Raw genomic sequence first — 26921 nt, forward strand, 5'->3', positions numbered from 1 at the left:
TAAGAAGACTAGGAATGCTAATAATAAACTCAACAAAGTAAATTATATATTAGATCCAAGATGGCTGAATAGGTCACACTAACTTCAGCTGCTCTGGGATAGGAAAAGGACAAAGAAAGGACCACCTTTCCAGGGGCTAACTGAGGGAATTTTTTGGCCAAGAACCAAAAAAATCACCAAAGGACAAGAAGAGAGAAGACAGAGACACTGACTACTTCAGCCAGCCACATGGCACAATGAGGTGCCGGCTAGGGGCTGCCATCATACCATGACAAGACAGGAAGAAATAGCTATGCACCCAGCCATTGGCTGTTTCAGCGGAGAAGGAATTCCACAGTGACCCACTGACTTTTACTTCAGCCTGGGGAGCTGCTAGGGTCTGAGCATCTGCCAGGCTTGGAGCAGCACAGCTGCCCTGCTTCCTTCCCCTCCTTCACTCCTGCAGAGTCCATACTCGGCAGTGAGGATTTGGGGAGTGATCCTCTGTTCCACTCCTACCAGCATCAGAATCAGCAGGAGGAGAGGCCAGCTTCTTAAGGAGAAATGAGAGGAGACTGCAGCAGCCCTTGTCAGCGCCGCTACTTCCTGTAGGGAGAAACCTGCAGACCACAGGGACTTTGAGTCCAGCCTGGAGCACTAGCCAGGGGCTAAACCACCTAAACCCGTGAGGCAAGAGCATGTTGCCTGCTTCCCATCTCCACAACAAGGGCTCCTGGCCAAATTGCAGGGAGGAACTACCATCTTAACATCTTAAAAATCAAGTAGAGACTGTTGCAGCTTATGCACATGTGACTAGGGATTTTATGTGAGGGATAAATCCGTGGTCCCCACTGGCTATGAGTCTGGCCTGGAGGGTTGTCAGAGGGCAGGGCTCCCATGTAAGCCTGTGAGGTGCTCCGTTCCCCTCTATATCACTGGCACCAGGACTCAAACTGCCAGGTACAACACCGACAGGCACCTGGCTCTGGGAGTGTCTCAGCTCTCTCCATGTATGGAGCAGCTTCATGAGGCTCAGAGTGGATCCTCTGCTCCCTGTAACTGCAAGAGCCCTGCGAACCATGACAGGAAATTCTGTAAATGCACAATAGGGCACAGAGTGTAGCAAGGTCTCTGGACAATCACTGTGTCTGGCTTCAGAGTCTCAGAATTCCCCAAGTGCCTGGAGTGGGTTATTGCAGAATATTCAATGCTAACATTGAAGACCACACAGATCCTTTGTGTGGTTTTTGCAAATTTGTGGGTGGGATTTGTAGCCCTTGTGGGTTCACCCTGGCCATTGATCACCTTGACAGAGAGGATGTGAGGCAGTAATCATACCAGCCAACATGATTAACACCCTCCCCTATGGTGACAATAGAGCAGATCTGCCACTCCCAATTTGAGTGTCACCCTTGATTCTTGAACCACCACCAAGAACTGACAAGAGCCCCAGCCCTAGCCAGCACATGCTTCTGAATATCCACTGAAGAAACATACACTCCACTAAGCCATTGAATCACATTTCAAATACAAAACAAACAGAGCAGAAAACCAACAGGTGGTTTCACAAATGACGAAAAATAAGTATAGAAAAACAAGAAACATTAACAAGGAAGACAAGTTGACTCTGTCAAAGAAACACTGAAACACTTCAATATTAGAATGTGAAGGTGAATAGATTGATGAAATGCCTGAAAAGGAACTTAAAGAATGATCATAAGTTTACTCAAAAACAATGAGAAGCAAATTCTTGACTTAACGAAATTAATAAATGACATGGATGAAAAATTTTCCTATGTGAGAGAAATTAGAAATCAAAGAACTGAAAAATTGGAAACGAGGAATTCAATATGGCAAATAAAAAATACAGTGGAAAGCCTTAAAAACAGACTTCGTGTGGCAAAAGAAAGAATATTTGATCTAGAAGATAAATCTTTGGAAATATCTCAGTAAGACAATAAAAAAGAAGAAAAAAAATGAGTGAAATTATGAATAGTGTTTAAGATTTATGGGATACTATCAAAAGATGTAACATACATGTCTTAAGAGTTCCTGAAGTTGTGGAAAGAGAGAATGAGTTAGAAGGTCTATTCAGGCCGGCGCCGTGGCTCACTAGGCTAATCTTCCACCTTGTGGCACCAGCACACTGGGTTCAAGTCCCGGTCGGGGCACCGGATTCTGTCCTGGTTGCCCCTCTTCCACGCCAGCTCTCTGCTATGGCCCGGAAGTGCAGTGGAGGATGGCCCAAGTCCTTGGGCTCTGCACCCGCATGGGAGACCAGGAGAAGCACCTGGCTCCTGGCTTCAGATCAGCGCGATGCGCCGGCCACAGCGCGCTGGCCGTGGTGGCCATTGGAGGATGAACCAACGGCATAAAGGAAGACCTTTCTCTCTGTCTCTCTCTCTCACTGTCCACACTGCCTGTCAAAAAAAAAAGGCCTATTCAGTGAAATAATAAAAGAAATCATCCCTAATTTGGAGAAAGAAAAGGACATCTAAATATAGGAAGCACACAGAAGTCCTAATAGACCTGACCAGAAAAGATCGTCACCATAACACATCATAAACTTTCAACAGTAAAGCATAAAGAAAACATTCTAAAATGTGCTTGAGATAAATGTCAGATTACCGTCAGAGGATCTCCAATTAGAATGACTGTTGATTTCTTTTTTTTTTTTTTTTTTTTTTTAACTTTTATTTAATGCATATAAATTTCCAAAGTACGACTTATGGATTACAATGGCTTTCCCCCCATACCGTCCCTCCCACCCACAACCCTCCCCTTTCCCACTCCCTCTCCCCTTCCATTCACATCAATATTCATTTTCGATTATCTTAATATACAGAAGATCAGCTTAGTATACATTAAGTATGGATTTCAACAGTTTGCTCCCACACAGAAACATAAAGTGAAAAATAATAGATGATTTTTTAAAATGATGATGAAATCAGAGCAGACCTATTGTCATGTTTAATCCCAGTGAGAGTCAAGTTGGGAGTTGATAATTTCTTTCTTTCTTTTTTTTTTTTTTTTACAGAGGATCAGTTTAGTATGCATTAAGTAAGGATTTCAACAGTTTGCACCCCCATAGAAACACAAAGTGGAATATATTGTTTGAGTACTCGTTATAGCATTAAATCTCAATGTACAGCACATTAAGGATAGGGATCCTACATGAGGAGTAAGTGCACAGTGACTCCTGTTGTTGACTTTACCAATTGACACTCCTGTCTATGGCATCAGTAATCTCCCTATGCTCCAGTCATGAGTTTCCAAGGCTATGGAAGCCCTCTGAGTTCTCCGATTCTTATCTTGTTTAGACAAGCTCATAGTCAAAGTGGAGGTTCTCTCCTCCCTTCAGAGAAAGGTACCTCCTTCTTTGATGGCCTGTTCTTTCCACTGGGATCTCACTCGCAGAGATCTTTTGCCAGAGTGTCTTGGCTTTCCATGCCTGAAATACTCTCATGAGCTTTTCAGCCAGCTCCGAATGCCTTTAGGGCTGATTCTGAGGCCAGAGTGCTATTTAGGACATCTGCCATTCTATGAGTCTGCTGAGATTCTCACTTCCCATGTTGGATCACTCTCCCCTTTATTTACTCCATCAGTTAGCGTTAGCAGGTACTAGACTTGTCTATGTGCTCCCTTTGACTCCCAGTCCCTTCACCATGACCAACTGTGAACTGAAACTGATCACCTGGAACAGTGAGATGGCATTGGTACATGCCACCTCGATGGGATTGAATTGGAATCCCCTGGTATGCTTCCAACTCCACCACTTGGGGCAAGTCAGCCTGAGCATGTCCCAAATTATACATCTCTTCCCTCTCCCATTCCCACCACCATGTTCAACAGAGATCACATTTCAGTTAATTTTCAACACTTAAGAATAACTGTGCATCAATTTCAGATCTAAACCAGTCATATTAAGTAGAACAGATAAAAAAAAACTACTAAGAGGGATAATGTATTTAGTTGTTCATTAACAGTCAGGGCTATGCTGATCAAGCCACCATTTCCCATAGTGTCCACCTCACTCCAACAGGTTTCCCTCTTGGTGTTCAGTCAGTCGTCACCGATCAGGGAGAACATATGGTATTTGTCCCTTTGGGACTGGCTTATTTCACTCAGCATGATGTGTTCCAGATTCCTCCATTTTGTTGCAAATGACTGGATTTCGTTGTTTCTTACTGTGGTATAGTATTCTAAAGAGTACATATCCCATAATTTCTTTATCCAGTCTATCGTTGATGGGCATTTAGGTTGGTTCCAGGTCTTAGCTATTGTGAATTGAGCTGCAATAAACATTAGGGTGCAGACCTCTTTTTTGTTTACCAATTTAAATTCCTTTGGGTAAATTCCAAGGAGTGGGATGGCTGGGTCGAACGGTAAGGTTATCTTCAGGTTTCTGAGGAATCTCCAGACTGACTTCCATAGTGGCTTGACCAGTTTGCATTCCCACCAACAGTGGGTTAGTGTCCCTTTTTCCCCACATCCTCGCCAGCATCTGTTGTTGGTAGATTTCTGCATGTGAGCCATTCTAACCGGGGTGAGGTGAAACCTCATTGTGGTTTTGATTTGCATTTCCCTGATTGCTAATGACCTTGAACATTTTTTCATGTGCCTGTTGGCCATTTGGATTTCCTCTTTTGAAAAATGTCTGTTGAGGTCCTTGGCCCATCTCTTAAGTGGGTTGTTGGTTTTGTTTTTGTGGAGTTTCTTGATCTCTTTGTAGATTCTGGTTATTAACCCTTTGTCTGTTGCATAGTTTGCAAATATTTTTTCCCATTCTGTCGGTTGTCTTTTCACTCTCCTCACTGTTTCTTTTGCAGTACAGAAACTTCTCAATTTGATGCAATCCCAATAGTTGATTTTGGCTTTGACTGCCTGTGCCTCCCGGGTCTTTTCCAGGAATTCTTTGCCTGTGCCAATATCTTGAAGGGTTTCTCCAATGTTCTCTAGTAACTTGATGGTGTCAGGTCGTAGATTTAGGTCTTTAATCCATGTGGAGTGGATTTTTGTGTAAGGTGTAAGGTAGGGGTCTTGCTTCATGATTCTGCACGTGGAAATCCAATTTTCCCAGCACCATTTATTGAATAGACTGTCCTTGCTCCAGGAATTAGTTTTAGATCCTTGATCAAATATAAGTTGGCTGTAGATGTTTGGGTTGATTTCTGGTGTTTCAATTCTGTTCCATTGGTCTATCCATCTGTTTCTGTACCAGTACCATGCTGTTTTAATTACAACTGCCCTGTAGTATGTCCTGAAATCTGGTATTGTGATGCCTCCGGCTTTGTTTTTGTTGTACAAGATTGCTTTAGCTATTCGAGGTCTCTTGTGCCTCCATATAAATTTCAGCACCATTTTTTCCAGATCTGAGAAGAAGGTCTTCGGTATCTCATCAAAATGTCCATTCTCCCAAAAGCAATTTACAGATTCAATGCAATACCAATCAAGATACCGAAGAATGACTGTTGATTTCTAATCAGAAACATATAAGAAAGGAAAGACTGGAGAGCGAGAGTCCAAGTCTTAAAATAAAAACAAAACAAAACAAAAAAACCTGTCAACCCAGAATACTGACCCAGAAGAGCTCTCATTTATAAGTGAAGATGAAATGAAGACCTTTCAAAACAGAAATTGATAGAATTTGTCACTGCTTGTCCAACCTTACAAATGATGCTTAAGGATCTGCTACACTAAGAAATACAGAAAGATAGTCACCTTTATGAAAGAATGTGAAGGCAGAAAATCTAGTAAAAGTGCAAAGAAAATACAAAGCAAACAATAGGAATGTTTATGGAAATATGGAAGGGCCAGTCATTTCTTATCAATAACCATGAACATAAATGGATTTAATTATCCAATTAAAAGATACAGAGTTGATGAATGGATTAAAAACAAGACCCATCTATTTGTTGCCTGCAAGAGACATACCTCACCAACAAAGAAACAACAGACTGAAAGTGAAAGGATAGAAAAAGATATTCCATGCTAATGGAAAGAAAAAAGCAGCAGGGGTAGCCATCCTGATATCAGACAAAATAGACTTTAACACAAAAATTGTTCAAATAGACAAAGAAAGGCACTATGTAATGATTAAAGGGTCAATTCAACAGGAAGATGTGACTATAATTATATATGCACCCGATGCAGGGGACCTGACTATTTAAAAGAAATCTTAAGGATCTAAAGGAAGATATAGACTCCAATAGAATAGTAATGGGGGACTTCAACACCCCCTTTTCTTCAATGGATAGCTCAGCTAGACAGAAATATCAACAAAGAAACAACAGAGCTAATCTAAACTATGAACCAAGTAGACCTAATTGATATCTACTGAACATTTCATCCCACAGATGCAGAATACACATTCTTTTAATTGATGCATGGAAATTTCTCTAGGATAGAAGATATGCTAGGCCATAAAGCATGGCTCAGCAAATTTAAAAAAATTAAATAGTACCATGATTCTTTTCTGACCACAATGAAATGAACAATTTAAGAAATTCTAGAAAATATGCAAACACATCGAGACCAAACAACATGCTGATGAATGAACAGTGGGTCATAGAAGAAATCCAAAGGGAAATCAAAAAATTCCAAGATATGAGTGAAGACAATATAACCTATGGGATACAGAAAAAGGCAGTTTTAAGAGGGAGGGTTATGCCGGCGCCACAGCTCACTAGGCTAATCCTCCGCCTTGCGGCGCCGGCACACCGGGTTCAAATCCCGGTCGGGGCGCCGGATTCTGTCCCGGTTGCCCCTCTTCCAGGCCAGCTCTCTGCTGTGGCCAGGGAGTGCAGTGGAGGATGGCCCAAGTCCTTGGGCCCTGCACCCCATGGGAGACCATGATAAGTACCTGGCTCCTGCCATCAGATCAGCACAGTGCGCCAGCCACAGCGCACCAGCCACGGCGGCCATTGGAGGGTGAACCAACGGCAAAAGAAGACCTTTCTCTCTGTCTCTCTCTCTCTCACTGTCCACTCTGCCCATCAAAAAAAAAAAAAAAAAAAAAGAGGGAGGGTGGGAGGGTTATATAAGTTAATGCCAACATCAAGAAACTGGAAAGTTATAAAACAAATTATGTAAAATGAGTCTCAAGAGTTGAGAAAAAATAAGAACAAACTGAACCAAGAACTAGTAGGAGTAAAGAAATAACTAAAATTCAAAGAGAAATAAACAAAATTTAAAAAAAAAGATGATTCTTTTTTTGGAAAAAATAAACAAAATTGATACACCATTGGCCTAACTAACCAAATAAAAAAAGAGGGAGAATATTCAAATTAATAAAATCAATGATGCAAAATGAAATGTTGCAACAGACACACAAAAATAAAAAAGAATCATCAGGAATCACGATAAACAGTTATATGTGAACAAATTTGAAAATCTAGAAGAAACAGATTTCTGGACACATATAAGCTACCAAAATTGAGTCATGATGACATAGAAAACCAAAAATAGAACACTAACCATGACAGAGATTGAATCAGTAATAAAGACCCTCCCATTGAAGAAAAGCCCAAGACTTGATGGCTTCACTGTTGAATTCTACTAAACTTTTAAAGAACAACTAAATTCAACTCTTCTTTTCCAAAAAGAATTTGCCTATGCCAATGGCTTGCAGAGTATCCCTGATGCTTCTGTCTAGTAATTTGATGGTATCAGACTATATAATTAGATCCTTGATCCATTTTGAGTTGATTTTTTTATAGAGTGCAAGGCAGGGTTCTTGTTTCATACTTCTGCACTTGAAGATCCAATTTTCCCAGTATCATTTGTTGAAGAGACTGTCCTTCTTCCATTGATTGATTTTAGCTCTTTTGTCAAAAATTGGTTGGTTGTAGATGCTTAGATTAATTTCTGGGGCTTCTGTTCTGTTCCATTGGTCTACATGTCTCTTTTTGTGCCAGTACTAGGCTGTTTTAATTATAACTGCCTTGTAATATGTCTTGAAATCTGGTGTTGTGATTTCTCCAGCTTTAATTTTGTTGCTTAAGATTGCTCTAGCTGTTCATGGATCTCTTGTGTTTCCATATGTATTTGGCATCATTTTTTCTGTATGTGAGAAGAATATCATTGGTATTTTGATTGGAATCTCATTGAATCTGTAAATTGCATCAAGTAGTGGACATTTTGATGATAATCCTTCCAATCCACAAACATGGAAGATTCTTCCAATTTTTTGTGTGCCTTCTATTTATTTCCTTAATGTTTTGTAATTTTCATTGTAGAGACCTTTTACTTCATTGGTTAAAATTATTCCAAGGTATTTAAATTATTTGTAGCTACTGTGAATGGTACCAATCTTTCAAGTTCTTTCTCAGCCATGGCGTTATCTATGTATACAAGGGCTATTGACTTTTGTGTGTCAATTTTATAACCTGCAACTTTACCAAACTGTCTTATGAGTTCCAATAGTCTCCGACTGGAGTCTTTTGGTTTTCCTATATATAGGATCATGTCATCTGCAAACAGGTATAATTTGACTTCCTCCTTTCCAACCTGTATCCTTTTGACTTATTTTTCTTTCCTAATGGCTCTGGCTAAAACTTCCAGAACTATGTCAAATAGCAATGGTGAAAATGAACATCCTTTTCTGGTTCCAGATCTTATGTTTCTAACTTTTCCCTACTCAATATGATGCTTGATGTGGGCTTGTCTTATATTGCCTTGATTTTGTTAAGGAATGTTTCTTCTATAACCAATTTGCTTAAGGTTTTTATCATTAAAGAATGTTGTATTTTATTAAATGTGTTCTCTGCATCTATCAAGATAATCAAATGGATTTATCCTTTAGTTTATAGGATATATCATATATATTGATTTGTGTATATTGAACTATCCCTGCTTACCATGGATAAATCCCATCTGCTCTGAGTGAGTGATCTTACTGGTCAATATAGAGTATTATACTGAACAAATCTACAATATGTATTTTTCTAAAGCACATTTGAAGATTGGCTATCCAAGTGCAGAACTATGAAACAAGACCCCTACCTTACACCTTATACAAAAATCAACTGAAGATGTATCAAAGATTTAATTTAATTTAATTTTATTTTATTATTTTGCTGTATATGCGCCTCTGATGTATTGAGTCATGCTCACCCACATTAGTGAGGGCAAATATTTGCTAAATTTACTGATTCAATTATTTTCCCCAAAACAGACCTCAGAGATATAATGCAGAAATAATGTCTTACCAGTTTTTTATGGATTCCTTAGCTCATTCAAATTTAAACATAAATTAGCAGCCATAATGTCAGTAGATGGCATAAGGATGGGGAACCCAATTAAAGCATAATAGATTTCTTGAGTTCACAAGGTAGAGGGGAGAGTCCAGGTAGACAAAGGGAACTTAAGAGTGCAAGGCAGAGTAGTGGAGATGATATCAATTCTACAGATTGCAGGAAGGGCCTGCTTTGTGTATTCAGCAGAATACTGATGAGGGCAAAAGCATGAGGAAAATATCTGAAACCAGCAAAACACTTTAAAGGATAATAAGGAAGAATTCTCACAGATCACACAAGGGTAAGAATAAGGTGGGTTCCCACTTGTGAGATTGAAAATATCATGAACATCATGATCTATTAGGCATTATATAAAATACTTAAGATTTTTGTTTCAGAAGAGAAAATAATTAGCCCATATACAAATTGTTATTCTCTGCATTCTTATAAATCTTAAATCAAGACCCAACAGGATTGAACTATTTTCAATCCTATTTCAATTGAACTATTTTCATCATAAAACATAGCTCAAAAATATCCATTTAAAAAAAAGAAAAAAATATACAACCCTGCCACAAAAAAAAAAAAAAAAAAAAACCTGCCAACAAATCAAGTTACTAGGCATATAAAGAAACAGGAAAATACAATCTGTAACAAGAACAATCAGCTAAAAGAAACCTACAGAACTGACAAAAAGATGTTAGAATAAACACTCAGAGACATTATAATAGTTGTCATAACTGTACTCAAAATGCTTACTACCTGAAAGATAAAATATGTTAAATAGAGATGCAAAGTTCATCGAAAAAAATTTTAAATTTCTGATGATAAAAAATTGCAATGTCTAAAATGCAGAGTACACCAAATGGGATCAATGGCAAATGAGACACTGCAGAAAAGATACATGAACTGGAAGACTTAGCAATCTAGCGAAATGAAGGGCAGAAGGAACAACGACTTACAAGAGGAAAAGGTAATAGATAAGGAAGAACAGATGGAGTAAAAGGAGGAAGACGAGAGGACATTAAATCATGTGTGAACCGCTATAATGTCTGTGTGTGCTAACTCCATGGAACAAGGTAACAGATAGAGGCTGGAATTTTTAAGAGATATTCTAATGATAGCTCAGAAGAGGAGACCAAAGCCCCCATGGAGAAAGCCTCTGTCTTTTGAAATTACTCATGCAGTCATGATCCCATATCTGGTAGAAACATGAACAGTAAAAACCATTCTTATGAGATGTCAAATGGAAATTAGGAATACAATATTAGACACCAAACATGCAGAATTTTGCTCATGTTCTAATGCTTTGTGAGAGGTAGAACTTAGAAGAAATGAAATAGGATATTTGGCATAAGAACTTTCTAAACAAAATCTTCATGATGTAGCATGGCCTCTTTTGAATGCTTATAGTAAAATGTGAGGAGAGAGGAACCAGTTGAAGATGGAATTTATAATTTAAAAGGAAATACAATTTAAAGAGTTAAAAACTTTTCAGGGGCCAGCGCCGTGGCGCACTAGGTTAATCCTCCACCTGCGGCGCTGGCATCCCATATGGGCTACAGTTCTAGTCCTGGTTGTTCCTCTCACAACCCAGCTCTCTGCTGTGGCCTGGGAAAGCAGTGGAGGATGGCCCAAGTGCCATCCAAGTGCTCCGATGGCAGGAGCCAGGTACTTATCCTGGTCTCCCATGGGGTGCAGGGCCCAAGTACTTGGGCCATCCTCCACTGCACTCCCTGGCCACAGCAGAGAGCTGGCCTGGAAGAGGGGCAACCGGGACAGAATCCGGTGCCCTGACTGGGACTAGAACCCGGTGTGCCGGCGCCGCAAGGCAGAGGATTAGCCTAGTGAGGCGCGGCACTGGCCGAAATTACTGCTCTTGTAACAGATTAAAGTGAGAATCCTCTTCCCTTTTTACCTGTTTCTATTTCTGCCATGTGATGACTCTATGTCCACTCTCTGGACAATTCGGCAAATTGATAGCATCATGAAAGCAGAAAGTAGCCCTCACCAGACACCAAATCTGCTAATACTTTAATCTTGGACTTCCTAGCCCTCAGAAATGATTGCTATTATTTTTGCATTACTCGATCTGTGGCATTTTGTTGTAGAAGCGGGAACAGACTAAGACATGCCTTAAAAATAAGTTGATACTTCAGAGCAGAATGTATGGCAAACATCAAAAACTCTAGTGATGCAATGGCAGGACAGGGTGCTGTACATTCACAGTGTCATGCATGTAGGAGTTCTTAGTGTGCATGTGCTAACTGAAAGATGAAGCATTCTTTATTCTTTTTTTAACAGATGACTTTTTTCTACTTACACCTGTCTTAGAAGCAAATCAACATTTTGTGTAAAGTCCACTTTAAAATACAGCTCTAAGTGTAGCACAGCCTTATATAGGATGAGTCAAAAAAATATTTGGAAATGAAACCTCTGCTTCCAGCATGTATATATGATACACAATATTTCTCTACTTAAATAAGAAGAACACTGAAACTATGTATCATTATCTTTTTATTATATTTTAGTGAGATGTACATTTCTTAGATTAAATTATTGTGAAAATACAGATACTTCCATAAACTTCACTGTAGTTTATTCACATTTACAATTGCAATAAATCTTTCAAACCCAAGCCATAATAATATGATTGAAACAGAAAAGGGCTGCAGAAGAATAGCATTTGCAGAGTTGCCACGTTTTATTGCAACTTGTTCAAGCAAAGTGTAATTATGCAATAAAAATAAACTTTTAAAGAGTTATGAGCTAGATTTATAGATTAAGACATTAATTCTTTCAATATGTGAACAGTGAGTTGTAGTTTTAGTTACCTGTAGCAGTTTCTCAAAATTCTGATAAGGATTGTGTTAAGCCAGTTATTATGGATTTATTAAAACACAAATACCTAGTTTTTCTAAAGGCTGCTCAGTTGATAGGACTGTTGAACTAATTATTTAATATCTAACAGCTAGGGATTTTTACCTCATCCTTAGATCACAGATGAGGCTCTGGGTCAACACTCCAAAAACCATGCTGAAACTTCACAATTTCATCCAGGTCCCGCCCTCTGACTTCACTACAGTCCTGCAGTTAACTATCACAAACTTTATCTTATTTTGCTGTGATTTTCCCACTAAAAGCCTGACTCTTCCACTAACCTGTGTTCCCATCTGCTGTGTGCTTTTCTGTATCACCACCATAGTGTGGGAATGTTATGAAATGTAGAAGTAAAAAGGATGGAGTCATCTGATGCCAGTATAGCAAAGTCCTTTTAAATTTGGTCTCTTAGAGAAATAATTAAGAATCTCTGCGTATTTGAAGTGATTTTAGACAATGGCTTCCTTAGGATGTTCCTTTATAATCGATAAACCATTAATACTGTCTGTACATTTTTTTTATGTCTTAAAAAGAACTTTGTAAGATTACAAAAGGAATAGTATGTATTGATGTTTTTGTAGTCATTTTTTCCCACAAACTGGCTGACATAACACCAACTGATACTTAATGAATGGATAGTAAAAACAAGGAATATAGGATTTGTGTTTTTACATGACTTCCCAGTTTATTAATGCAGGATTCTTAAAATTTTAGTGAACTTATACACCTTTGCACACAACAAACTCATGCTATAGGTGAGAAAACTGAAGCCTAACGATGTAGAATAATCAATTCAAGACTAAGAGTCAGTCAAAATCTATCTGTGAATGAAATGTAGAAGTCCTGAGTTTCTATTTAATAATCTTCATGCTCCAGTGTTGTTAATCTAGGAACAGCATCTACAGACGATATACACAAGATATCCCTTATAAATCAACCTTTAAATGACCTAAGGTGTTTAAAACCAGAAGAGCCTGACTGCTGACCCAGAGCATCTACTTGTAGGCAGCTCTAACTACTGAGCTTGCTCTGACACTAGCCAAACTAGCTCTATTGGATAGATATGTATTCACTCCAAGTAAAAACAACAGTAAAGTCCAAGTACCCTAATTAGTGCAAATAATCTGACTTTAAATTTACATAAATTTCTTTTCCTTTCTAATAACCCCCATCAAATTAGTTCCCACTAATCATGAAAAGTAAATAAATAAAAACAACAGTCTGGTCAAAAGCTTGGATTCAAAAGTATTTATAAGTCAAATTTATTTGTAATATTGAATGAATATTTTGCTTTACAACTACTTTTCCTAGAATGTCAAGAGCCTGTTTTTGCATTCCAATAACATGAAAAAATGTAAATTTTTTGTATCAAATGATGCTGTTGTTATTCTTACCTATTATTCTTATCATAAGTGACTTTACCAAGGGGAATAAAAGGTGTTTAGGAATGTGTGTACCTAACACTTTCTAGAATTACCCTGGATACCACTATTCTACCACTCTTTTTTATTCCACATCTATGTGACTATGGAGTATCATACTATATAATAAATGCACATAAATCAACTAAAATTAGAGCCATTTAAGAATGGAAATATATGTGAGAAAAGCCCAACATTTAAAAGGAAGACGATCCAGATACAGTTCTAGCCCTGCCACTATGCTGATCTGATCAACTTGGATAGTAAGTCTTTACAGCTTAATGAGACTCTGCCTTTCACCATTGTGAAAATCAAAGAATGTTGCCATGAAAACATATAAGAAGTTTAAAGCATAAAACAAATGTAGTTATAGACCCCACTAAATCTTGATGAAAATTAAAATGAGTACATATTCACCTACTCTAAACCCAATAACAAAAAGTTGACTGATTTTTTAAGTTATACTTAAAAAGATAACATGCCAAGAAAAATAAACATATTTAGAGAGTCTGTTTAATAGTAAATCATGATTAATCACTTCAATAAATGAGTTAGTGTTGGCTATGCTGCTGATCATCAAACAAATTTCAATAATTCCATCAATGCAATAGACATATTTCATCCAAATTTTCTGATCCAGTGGTTGGCTTATGTTCAGACCTGAAATTTTCCAGTTATGTCTCATAAACACTATCTCCTATGAGGGTGGATAAAAAAATAAATCTTTGGTTCTCATTATAATAGTAGTGTTCCGATGGATCTTAGCGGCAGAATATTTGTTTAAAGGAAATTTTACTAAGAAGTCTTAAATATAAAACACACAAAAGTGAAATTACTTCACTTAATGTTGGAGGATTCTTCAAGCAACACACATCCATGACCCGACCTGCTTACCTTAATCCAGAACTGCCTGAAAGGTGGCCACAGGGTGATCTTAGTAGCAGTTTGAAAAACATTGGTTTATTAAAAACAAAGCACTTTGAAATAAAGTTGAATCATGATGCAATTTCACAAAATTTCCAAATGTTGCCTGTGACACAAGGGCAGCTTGGACATTTCTATTGATTGAGTAGCTCTATCGATGCATAAAAATTAGCAATACAATGTTCTCTTTTCTCAAGGTTCTCATTTATGTAGCATTGTCTTCTAGAAATTCTGACCTCAATCATAACAGATACTCTTTAGTGATACTGGCTATTTCTCACAATATACTTAGAAACTGACTAGATATTTTGTTGATTATTTGCTTAATCACAACCGCTATTTGCAATCAATTTCCATTTATCCTGATAATTTGCCTAATGAAAATACATTTTTAAATACATATTCTTTGCATTTTATACATGTGAACACTTTTCATTGAATGTATACACACACACTTACATATAAATATATATATGCTGTAAAATAGTATCAAAGTACAAAAAATTACATTGAACATATGCTTCAACAACATTTTGACACTGCAACTATTTAAAACTGGGAAATATTTCTAACTCTCTGATTTGATCCAGCAAAATTTAGAACATAAAACCAGCAGTTAAACCCTACATCAGACTTTCATGTTCAAACAATAATACAAGGGACAGAGAACTTTACTAAGTGAATTAAAATTCTCTATATCCAAATGATCAAGCTGTCCACAAAACATTTGTGTACCAACTGACTTCACATAGAACTTGACCTAGGTAGTGTAGGAAAGGAACCCTGATCACTCAGACAGTAGCACTTTCCCCCTGAACCTGGGCTGTGCAGTAAGTCTCTGTACATACTCATTCCCAGGGATTCAGTGAAATAAGAAAGGGGAGAGAAAATCAGTAAGGGTTGTAGTACAATTTTCCTTATTTTTAGATATCCATTTTGGTTTATTGGAACCTCTTAATTGATGAATGAGGACTTTATCAAGCCTGGCAGGAGTCGTTATGTCTCTGATTTTCCTTGAAATGTATCTGTCATGCAATTCAAAATTGAATAGCCAGTTTGGGGCTTAACCAGAGACATGGCACTGACTTAAGACACTCTGAAGGGAATGAATGATTAATGCAGTTTATAGACAGGATAGCGCTTCTTCTGTCTCATGTGCTTTTTGTATGTAATCTCCAGTGGTTCAAGTTCAGATGGATCTAATGAAAAAGGACTAGATGTTTTCCACCTTCCCTTCAGAGCATGCTGTACGATTTATCCACTGACAAAATGTGCTAATGAAATGTCACCTTGGACAGCTTGCTAAAGGATTGATGGGCTGAAAGTTTTGCACTTTATTTAACTTTTGCAGGAAAAATGAATAAGTCCTCCAAACTCTGTATGATATAGAGATCCATTATGGTTTTCTAACTCAGGAAGTAGCTGTGCCACTGATAGAATAGAGGATAGAGAAAGATGCTGATGGGGCAAAGTTTATAAATAAACAAATTGAGGATGTGTGGTGGTTTTATTATGTCCCGTTCTAAAATATTGTCAAGTTATATAACTTTATGAAGCCATTTTCTTCTATATATGCTCTACCGCTGCTTTCAATCTAGTAATCAATCAAAAATAAATAAAACCATTAGCCTTTGTAGCTATATCTTTTTTATTTGTTCTTTGCCTCTTCGTTACCAGAATTTCCAACTACAAAACCTATTCTGAGAATGATTTCAAGCCTTTTAATTCCTTTCACTGACAAAACCCCATAATCTGTGAATAGGGACTATCGTAGATAATTAAAGAGAACTGAAAATGGTAATCAATATGTCACCAGGTGGAAAGAAATACAAATACATAACCAGAGAATCTGTTGATAGAGGTGAAAGTAGCTAGGATTGATAAAATCAAAGGTTTAAGTGAACATGTGCTAAAAACAACTCAATGTTGAAATATAGATAATAACTATTTGTTATGATTTCTGTATGTATACATTAACCAAAATAAATAAATAAATAATCACACAACATATGCAAGTACACACAGAGAGAAAGTTAAAATGATGTAACAAGTCAGTGTCTAGAAGTCAGGGCCTCTATTTGCCCTGAATGGTGAATTTTAGAGGTTATCAGGATAATATACTTACTGCTTAATCCAGGAAGAAAATTTGACAAAATCTACTAGGGCAAGAAAATTATCTGTTACATAGTTTTCAATGTCGATAGAGCTGTTAAAATGGAAATGATAATATTTCTAGAGTGACATTAAGCTGTTGCAATAAAGTCTCCAAATTTCAGAGATCTGTTTTTTTATACAGTATCAAGTTCCAAATTGTGGGAAGCCATCCTCTGCTATGGCACCTTGACTCTTTCTATATTGAGGCTTTGCTATTTTTAATACATGACATCCAAGGTTGTTTTGATTAAATACATCAAGGTGGCCTAGGGATAGCAACCCAAGTCAGCAGGTGAAGATCTTTTGCACCAGGTGTAGGAGAGATCCACATTCCTTTTGCTCCTACTGGTTATATTACTCTCTTTAACACCATGAGAGGATAGAAAATAGAGCATCTGAATGCCTAGATGAAAAGAGGAAGCAAAATTGGTAATTAGGTAGCAGCTATTCTCAGTTTTGTTGTAAAAATCAAATAATATAATTTCTATAATAAGCCCAACATGGTATTAACATTAGTTTCTTACTATATTCCTTTACTCATTCCTCTAATATTAAGTGTAAGAGTTTGTTATTGCTATTTCAGTCTAATTAGATTTTACCATCTTTGCGAAGAAAAAATCAAAACACAGCCAAAGGACAATTTACTTAGTAAAATTAAAGACAGATACATTTTAACCTTTAGGTTACAACAACAGTAGTAAGAGAGAAGCTACAGTTCCAAACTCTGGACCTTTGCAATCCTATTGGAACTGAAAATATGTTTGTGTTTGACTTGTTATTAGTCTGCCATATTTAATTTTCTCTTAATACATATTCTGTTTGTTGCATCTCAGCAGGATATCTTAATTTTTCATTATGTACATAGTTGGTTGGCAACCATGACATAAAATATGCTCAAAGGTATATTAAATATTTATACTTGCTTCATTTTTAAACTAAAAAGATAATCTGCTTTAAATGTGTTTGTGTTACAGTATAATTGCCAAAATTTTTAAAGCGTATATTAAACTAAAATTTGGAAAAAATTACAAATTGATGAGTACAAATTGAAATGTGGATTATTTTTTATTTAATAGTTGTTCTTTTATGAGCTACATGTTCTCAATTTTTGAAAACCAATTGTGTTTTTTAAAACACTTGTTTATTTATTTAAAAGGCAGAGTGGCAGAGGGGGCAGAGACACACAAAGAGAAAGAGGGAGAGGGAGAAGGAGGGGCAGAGAAAGAGAGAATCATCCATCTATTGGTTCACTCCCCAAATGCTTACAAAGCTGGGTCTGCCCAAACAAGGATCCTGGTACTCCATCCAGGTCTCCCATGTGAGTTTCAAGAACCCAATTACCTGGGCCATTATTCACAGTCTTCTGACACATTAGCAAGAAGTTGGATCTGAAGTTGAGGTGCTGGATCTCAGATTAGGAACTCCGATAAAGGATGCAGAAATCCCAGGAGGTGGCTTAACTTACTGTAACCAGTTGCCTTTATGATCCAAAAAACCAACACTGTGGCCCATGCAATATCACCCTTTTGGGACATCATTTCCTTATAAATGCGGCCAGTGCACAGATACCTACCCAATTGTAGATGTTTATTTATATGTGTTTGAGATTTTCTATGAATAAAGGAAACAGACTTTGGAATTAGCAAGACTTAAGTTTGAATTTTGCATCACCACTTTTTGGTTGTGTACATTTATGTGTTTCTTACATTCCCTGAGACTCACTTAGCTCATCTGAAAACTAGAGCTAATAATACAGACTGTGTCTCATACAAGATGTTCATTCAAGTATTTTATAGAGAGAAAACAATTTAAGAATCCTAGGATGCTTCCCAGAACAGATACTTTTGGAAGGTATAAAGGTTAATTTCCAGTATGCAAAAAACTATGAATATAGTCTGTATAATAATACTGATGCTACGTTGCACATATAATAGTATTGACTAAATTTGAATACATATATTGAAATTACTAGGAAGCAGGTTTATCAATATGGGAATAGAAAAGAAAATGTGTGTGTGTGTTTCCATATTTAATCTCCAGAAGGACCTCGGAGTAAAAATATTCCAGTAATAATGGATAACTTTGTAGTTAGATCTTGATTTCTAGATCTTAAGACAGAGATTCTCAAAAAATAGAGGCAGCAGTAGCAGTAGTGTACTATTCCAATCTCCCTGAATACCCACGTAAAACTGATATGATAAATATAAATAAGAAGATATATATATATATATATCCAATGAGTCTTTAGCTCAACTAAATCTGAAAGTGCTGTTACATTTCTTGCCTTAGTAAACAACAACAAAACACATGAAAATATCTGTGACAAAATCAGGCAATGATACATACCCAAGAACTCCAAAATGTGAGTGAAGAAAATATGCACATAACTCGAAGGCCTTAATAGTTTTAGATAAACAATTGAAACCTGGGAGAGTTTTGCTATCTCCAATATTGTGTAAGTGTCTCCTGAATCACATTTATTTACCTTAAATTCTTATTATGGATTATTTCCAATTTGTTTATTTTTTAAAGATTTATTTACTCATTTGGGAAAGAAGTGTTACAGAGAGAGAGAGACAGAATGAGGGAAAGAAAGAGAGAGAGAGAGAAAGAGAGAGAGAGAGAGAAATATCTTCCAGCCCATTGTTCACTCCCCAGATGGCTGCAACTGACAATGCTGGGGCAGGCTAAAGTTGGGAACAAGGAGCTTCATTCAGGTCTCCCATGTGGGTGCAGGAGCCAAAACACTTGGACCATCTTCTGCTGCTTTTTCCAGGCCATTAGCAGGGATCTGGACCAGATGTGGAGCAACCAGGAAACGAACTGTGGCCCGTGGCCTGTATGGAATGCTGGTGTTACAGGTAGCAGCCACAACACCGGTCCGCCCATTTGTTAAAGGTTTGCCTCTGACATTTTATAATTATAGACCCAATTATTTTTTAAAGATTTATTTATTTATTTATTTATTTGAAACTTAGTGTTACTCAGAGAGAGAAGGAGGAGAGGCAGAGAGAGAGAGAGAGAGAGAGAGGGGTCTGCTGGGGCCCAAGGACTTGGGCCATCTTCTACTGCTTTCCCAGGCCATAGCAGAGAGCTGGATCAGAAGTGGAACAGCCAGTTCTCGAACCAGCACCCATATGAGATGCTGGCACTGCAGGCGGCAGCTTTACCCGCTATGCCACAGTGCCAGCCCCATAGACCCAATTATTTTTAATGCATTCTTAACATTACCTACTCTACTGAACATGTAATGATTCTTATTAAGGTTGACTCTTTTGTTTTAACTTTTTTTTTTAAAAAAGAAAATAGTTTTCACATGTTTCAGAGTAACTCTTCTGGATGCTTTACCTAATTATATGATTTACATTTATAATTATCTTATAAGAAAGATGTGATAACACTTAAGGTAAACAATTCACATATAATGGAGGATTACAAGAAGCTGGAAGGGCCAAGATGGGGCATAAGAAAGGTATCAAGTATAGAATAGCAAACACCAATTTCATTAAAGGTAATTTAAGCAACAGTAAAAAGTTAGAAGAAGCCATATTGGTAACATGCCATATATTGGATAAAAGACAGATTTGCTTTAAATCCTCCTGCACCATGTACCATGAAATAGAGAGTAGTGTAGAATGCTGAAAAAATTATTGTTGAAAGCATCTATGAGTACAAAAGTTTTGGAATGGCAGTTATATAAATGGTACAGATTTTCCTAACTAATCCAAATAAATCTGTTTGGTTTGTGTTGAGAAAGGAAATTAAAATCTATTCTATCCACTTACTAGACCAAATTCCTCAAGAAACAAACTCTGAGGTGGTAACTTGTCTATATGAAACAGTCTAGTGCTCACAGAAACAACTCGTGAAGGAGGGATGGAACCAAGTTTAAACAAAGATATAAATTGAAGAATGAAGCAATTTCAACAAAGAACTCAGAAAATCAGAGTGGGGAAGACCTCAAGATGAGACAGGAGAGAGGGCCTGGGTTCCTCAATGTGATCTGTTCATTGGTCAAAGGGTTCCTCTAGGAAGAGGTTATAACCTTGAGAGAGGCCTGGTACCCTAGATCCTCCATAGAGGGTGGATTCCCTACAGAAGAACAGCAAAGAAATCTTGATTTACTCAAATGAAAATTTCAGACATTTCTCACAAAATAGCTATTCAAAATTTTAAAAAAGAAAAAAATGTTTATATAAAGAACCTAAGAAAAAGTGGGAAGAAATTAATATTAAATATTAAGATTCAGATAAAATACATTCAGATAAAGAAAATAATATAGATTACCTTGTCAGACATTTGTAATACTCTAGGCCAATTTGTAAATTGTTTAATTTAGTACAATGAAAGTTTTCTTAACGTGGATTTGCAATTCCATGCATTTGATGTCTTTATCTTTACTGATGGTTTATATATATATATATATGTGTGTGTGTGTGTATATATATATATATATATAAGCTGCCAACTGTGCCACTGACAATATCTGAGGGCACCAGGCTCCTAAATGTGCACTGGTTCAAGTCCTGGCTGCCCATCTCTGATTCAACTCTCTGCTAATGCACCTGGAAAAACAGTAGAAGATGACCCAAGTGCTTAGGCCTCTGTACCCCTGTGTGAGACCTGAATGAAGTTCCTGGTTCTTGGCTTTGGCCTGGCCCTTGTGATCATTTGGGTAATGAACCAACAGACTGAACACCAATCTCTCTTTCACATAGTCTCTCTCTCTCTCTGTCTTTCATCTTTCTCTCTGTCATTTCCCTTTCTCTCTCTGTCTTTCAAATAAATAAATATCTTTTAAAGTGGGAGAGTTTTCTCACAGAAGCGACTAGTCACTTAATCATAACCAAACTGAGAATTTTACCCCACAGAATATGTTAATGAATATTTCCCAATGATTAATTTATTCTGAAATAAAAATAAAATAAAGATGCTTAAAATATTCCAATTGAGATGAGAGAATGATTTAGCAAAATAGAATAATAATCAATTCCATGTTTTTTTTTAACAAAAATGTTTATTTATTTGAAAGGCAGAGAGACACAGAGAGAGAGAGAGAGAGACAGAGACAGAGAGATCAAGTTTCTACCCATGGCTGATGCCAGAAGCCAGGAATTCCATCTGGGTCTCCCACGTGGGTGGCAGGGACCCAAGTACTTGAGCCATCATCTATGGCCTCCCAGGGTGTGTATTAGCTGGAAGTTGAATCAGAGGCAGAGACAGCACTAGATTCCAGGCACTCTGATAGGAGATGTGGACATCTTAAGTGATGTCTTAACACACTGTGCCACAATACCAGCCCCAAATTCATGTTTTGTTTGCTTGTTTCTGATTTATTTTTTAGCATCATTTTAGTTGTTTTGTGGAGAATGAACTTGAGAGAAGCGTAGGAGAACATAAAGAGAGTAGTTAGTGAGATTTTATAACACACATGTAAGAGTTTATGTTTCCTCCAGGCAAGAGGTGATAAATCAATATTGGGTCAAATATTATTGTCGTGCTTGAGGAAAAGGCAAGGACCAAGGATGACTGCAAGATTTCCACTTGAGTATTGTAAACCTGACTGTGCAATTTACTATAGATAAAAAAAAAAAACAGAGGGCAAAGGAGTAATGTAGAGCTGGTGACAGGAATGTGGAAATTAATAGTACAGATTTGAACAGGCTAAATTTGAGAACCATTTCAAATACCCAATGTACATAGCCTGTTCAGTGCTTACAGTGGAGAGGTATCCAAGGGAGCTAAAGGGGCCTGAATATTGAGAATGATAGAAGCAGCTCAACTATAGAGATAGGGAGAGAGTTAAAAAAAAAAAAAGTAAAATAGTGCTAGAACAATCATTTTTGGAATCCTATTATTTCATATTCCTACTTTCAAAGTTGGCAGAATATCCTAAAGTATTCCCACTTTCGTATCATCCATGGACCAAATAAGACAAGCCCTAACTGCTATGGTCTCTGTTTCATTATCTCCAGAAAATTGAGTCAGATGCTGGATCTGTATTCCTTTCAGTTCTGTCTTATTTTCAGAAACCCTCTGTGTTGGAGAATTTTTTTCCAATGATGAGAACATCACTATAAAAGAAGCTAACAGTTGAAATCTATGTATAGTATATGTCTGGATATCACCGACTCCTGTTGGGAATGGTCAAGTTATATGCAAGGGAAGTTTGTACCATGCTTGGTGGTCATTTGCATATGTCCTCAAGGAAATAGCACAGGGCAGGAGACTTGCAGAGAGACGTGTAGGAATCAATGGAATTAGATATAGGCAGCTACTTTCATGAAATCTAGACTGGATATTTTACCAAAAAAGAAAATATATAATCATTATGACTGTAATTAAGGCTGTTATTTATTCCACTTTCTTGTTTATACCTAATTTGTCATTGGGGTTTTACAGTGTGCCACCAGATTAGCCTCTCTTGAAAACTGCCTTTTCATGTTCTTGGTCCATTTCTTCTTTTTTAAAATTTTTTGTTTTACTATTTCAATTTTTAAAATTTTCTATTAGTTTTTAACAGATTCAATATATTTTGTAGATATATTTCTAAGAATATAATGATATTTCCTTCCTTTCTCCCCTCTTCCACCCACCCTCCTTCCTTTTCCCTTTCTTCATTTAGTTTTGAAGATAGCATATTTTAAATTTGCATTACAATAAAGAGGGTTAATACTTCATCAAATAGGAAGTTTAACAAGTAAAAATAAAAAGATCCTAGTTTAGTGGAAATACAGACAACAACCAAATAATAATTGAATGGAAAAATGATAATTTCACCCATATACAATTGTAAAATAATCGGAGATCATTAAACCTATAATAATATAACTTTCTTTTTTTTTTAATTAGACAGGCAGAGTTAGACAGTGAGAGAGAGAGACAGAGAGAAAGGTCTTCCTTCCATTGGTTCACCCCCCAAATGGCAGCTATGACCAGTGTGCTGTGCCGATCCAAAGCCAAGAGCCAGGTGCTTCTTCCTGGTCTTCCATGTGGGTACAGGGGCCCAAGCATTTGGACCATCCCCCACTGCCTTCCCGGGCCACAGCAGAGAGCCGGACTGGAAGAGGAGCAACCAGGACTAGAACCCGGCGCCCATATGGGATGCTGGTGCCGCAGGTAGAGGATTAACCAAGTGAGCCATGGTACCAGCTCCTAATATAACTTTCTTAATCATTGTTTGACAAAGGTATAAAAAAACATTTAACAAAGCTATACTTGCTGCAGTAATGAAATGCTGGCAAGAAAGTAGAGAAATGGAAACACATATATACTTTTGGTTAGAGTGTAAATTAGTGCAGCCACTGTGGTAAATAGTGTGGAGGTTTCTTTAAATCTGGAAATAGATACACAATATGATCCAGCAATCCCACTATTGGGTATATAGCCCAAAGACACAAACACATTCTATCAAATAGATACGTGCATAATCACGTTTACAGTAGAACTGTTCATAATAACCAAAACTTGGAATCAATCATAGTGGTCATCATCAAATGATTGGTATAATTGGTTGAAGTCTTTACTTAACATAGAATTAATCATATATATATATATAAATATATATATATATATATATATATATATATAAAGTCAATTGAAAATAGATCCCAGTAAAAAATAAGAATGGGAATAAGAGAGGGAGAAGCTGTATAATTCTGCACACATTCCTATGGACTTATTTCTAAGGGTACAGCTAAAAACTTGCCATGTGACTCCAAATCCCATTAAGTTGATGGTAATAATGCCATCTTAAGTGTTAAAGTGATCATATTAACTGTTAAATTGGTCATATAGCTAGGATTAAGTGTTAAAGGGATCATATAAATAAGATCCAGTGTCTGGTAGTAACAACAGATATAATTAAAAAGGAAAGAATGTTCCAACATGGGAAGCAGTCCACACAGCAGACTCACAGAATGACAATTGCTCTAAATCACATTCTGACCTCAGAATCAGCCCTTAAGGCATTCTAGGCTAGCTGAAGAGCCCACAAGAGCATTTCAGGCATAAAAAGCCAAGACGCTTTTAAAAAAATGTCCTACATGAAGGATCTGTGTGAGTGAGACCCCAGTGGAAAGAAGGGGCCATCAAAGGCTGTACTTTTCTCTGAAGGGAAGAGAGATCTTCCACTTTGCTTATTACCTAGTCTAAATACTGATGGAGACTGTGGACACAAAAGGTTTCCATAGCCTTGGCAGCTCATGTCAAGAGCCTTGGGTGATCACTGACATCATACATAAAAGTGTTAATTGTTAAATTAATAACAGAAGTCACTGTGCACCTACTCCCCATGTAGAACCTCTGTCCTTAATGAGTTGTACTGTGAAAATTAACTGTAAAACTTGGTCTGTTATATTGTATGTGTGTGTGTGCAAATTGTTGAAATCTTTACTTAGTAAAGAGTTGGTCTTCTGTATATAAAATTAGTTAAAAATGAATCTTAATGAAGGATGGAGTGGGAGAGGGAGTAAGAGGTGGGACAGGTGTGGGGGTAGGAGGGCGAGTCAGGGGGGAGGAACCATTATATTCCTAAAGCTGTTCCTATGAAAATTGTGTTCATTAAATAAAAGCTTCCTTAAAAAAATAAGTATAATAGACCTCAGGCATGGCAGTCCTAGTATATGTGGTATATCACATTCGACTATTTCTGGGATTCCATCAACATTTATTTCAAATTAATCTCAGCAATTTTTCTCTAGTAATTTTATGATGTTGGGTCAAAGATTTAGATCTTTGATTCATTATACTTAAGTATTACAGCAAAACAGTTCTAAGAGGAAAGAATTTAGCAATTTGTCCCTACATAAAAAAGTGGAAAAGTATCAAATAAATGGCCTAACAATGCATATCAAGAACCTAGAAAAAATGAGAACAAACCAAACCCCAAATTAAGAGGAGGAAAGAAATAATAAAAGATGGAGAAAATAAACAAAAATTGAAATATAACAATCAGTAAAATGGAGATCTGCTTTTTTAAAAAAATAAAATTGATAAACTGTTGACCTAATTAGCCAATTAAAAAAAAGGTAGGGGGTGGTGGAGAAGACTCAAGTTAATAAAACCAGAGCTAAAAAAGGATATGTTATATCTGATGGAACAGAAATAAAAACATTCATCAGGAATTACTTCAAAAAATTATGAAAACTAATTTGTAAATCTAGAAGAAATGGAAAGATTTCCTGCTATGTAAAATTTATAAAATGAGGCATGAAGGCATAGAAAACCTAAGTAGACCAATGACCAGGACAGAGATTGAATCAGTAATAAATATCCTCCCAGCTTTTGCCCAGGACTGGAGGAGGAAGAGTAGGTGGAGGAATTCACTGTTGAATTCTAGCAAACGTTTAATGTAAAGTGCTGTTCATTGTTTTACTAGAGTTAACTCTTTGGAAGTGATAGTACCTTAGTATTTATCATAAAGATATGAAAAGAACCAGGGAAAAAAAAGAGAAAAATACTAATAAAATACTCTATACTTGAACACCATTCTTTTCCAAATTTGAATTCTTGATGTCCCATTTAACAAATTTCTATGTTACCAACACCTATTAGATTAATATAGTTATTATTTTAACTCCTTTGTTTTTAAATCTTCATATGAAGGACATAAACAGGTTTTATACATTGTGTTCATAATATTAGAATGTTCCAAATTTGCCTTCATAGTTGCTATTACCAGTTAAATTTATTTGTTTCTCTGTTTTGTTCTTACTCAATATTTTTCCCTTTAAGATTGAAAATATCCTTTTAGAATTTCTTACAGGACAAGTCTGGTTTGTGGTAAATCTCTCAGCTTTGTTTGCTTGGGAATGTCTTTATCTCTCCAATTTTGAAGTGTGGCTTTGTTGGGTATAGTATTCTTAGTTGTCATTTTGTTCCCTTCAGCACTATAAAAATCTCTTACCACTTCCTTCTGGTCTTTAAGGATTCTGCTGAACAGTGTACTGTCAGGTGAATTAGAATACTGTGTGTTATTTGTTTCTTTTTCTTGCTGATTTGAGAAACTTGTTTTTCTCTTTACCCTTTGAGACACTGAGATACTGAGTGAGGTACATTTGGTTGAGTTGAATCAGAATGTTTACTTTTAACTGTCTGGTGGATACCTGGACACTTGTGTGTTTCTATAGGTTTGGAGAGTTTTCTGTTATTGTCTCTTTGCATAGACTTCCTATTCTTTTGCCCCTTGCACATACTGCTTGAAAATCAATAACCCAAATATTTGTACATTTAATGCTGCTGTAAGTTTCTCATAAAGTTTATTCATTCTTTCTAATTCTTTTCCCATTTTTTTCCTCTTCCAACTATGTATTTTCAAAAAGTCTAC

This window comes from Oryctolagus cuniculus, chromosome 1, assembly GCF_051225735.1.
Source record: "Oryctolagus cuniculus isolate XC-2025 breed Fujian yellow rabbit chromosome 1, ASM5122573v1, whole genome shotgun sequence".
Lineage (NCBI taxonomy): Eukaryota > Metazoa > Chordata > Mammalia > Lagomorpha > Leporidae > Oryctolagus > Oryctolagus cuniculus.